Below are 1,251 nucleotides of genomic sequence, written 5' to 3' on the forward strand. Positions count from 1 at the left end.
CGTGGGTGTCGAGGGTTCACGTCCCGGTGTCGACGACTGTATGGCGTCGGCAGTCGGCCGAAGGCCGACTGTCGAACGCCACCAGGAACCCCCCCCCCCCAACTGTCTTCCGGTCAGCCGAAGGCTGACCGGAACAAATTGTTTTGCTGAAAAAAATGACTAAGTGTTTATTTTAATGAAAAAACGATTACTCATTTACTGAACTACATAGTGTCATGATCAGTCAAACGAGAGCAGGATTCGAACCCCAGTCTCCCACACGGCAGTCAAATCCACTAAATTGAGTTCTGACCCATTGTCCTTGCCACTGGACCACAGTGACTTCTGAGATGATGTGATTGGAAGTTATATTTACTACAAGACCGAAGGCTGACCGGAATATAATTGTTTTGCTGAAAAAAATGACTAAGTCTTTATTTTAATGAAAAAAGGTTTGCCCATTTACTGAACTACATGGTGTAGTGATCAGTCAAACGAGAGCGGGATTCAAACCCCAGCCTCCCACATGGCAGTCAGGTGAACGAACCTCTAGGCCATGAAGTAGCCACACTTTACTTTGTCATTATTGGAAGGTCTTGACTACAAATATATAGAAACAACTAAGGGAAAATGTTTCCCAACTGGGATTCGAACCCGCCTGTCTTGGTGCTCTCCCATAAAGTTGGTGTCACCCAGTATTGGGAGGGCACCAAAGTTGTAGCCAATTGCTAGGTAATCCCCACACATGAGCAACTAGGGGATTTGAACCCAGGTATTCATTGGTGTGAGGCTGCAAGCTAACTACTTAGGCCACAGGCTCACACTCTAGCTCATGTCTCTTAGAGATCCCACTGCTTCTCACATAAGTGAGCAACATAAGAGCATAGAGCACCTGGCATTCACAACCAGTGATAAATACATCCATGTGGTGGATGAGTGGTTAGTGTGTTGGCCTCACACTGGGGGACCTAGGTACAAAACCAGGATGGGCCACCTGTGTAAAGTTGGCATGTTTTGGGATTCCCAAATCACATAATAATAAAAAAAACAATAGCAGAATAATTACTGTTTGCTCCAGTGTAACGAGAATACAGCAGCTCATATCATTTTACATTCAACTATACATATTAGCTCAATTTTTTTACTAGATAACATACGTCAGTTATTTCATACCAATCAGAATAAGAAATATAGCATTAAATATCAGTATGCATACTGTTTTTCTTTGGTTCTTTCTCCAGTGTTAAAGGCAGAAATAACTTAACACAGTCA

This window comes from Stigmatopora argus, chromosome 22, assembly GCF_051989625.1.
Source record: "Stigmatopora argus isolate UIUO_Sarg chromosome 22, RoL_Sarg_1.0, whole genome shotgun sequence".
Classification (NCBI taxonomy): Eukaryota; Metazoa; Chordata; class Actinopteri; order Syngnathiformes; family Syngnathidae; genus Stigmatopora; species Stigmatopora argus.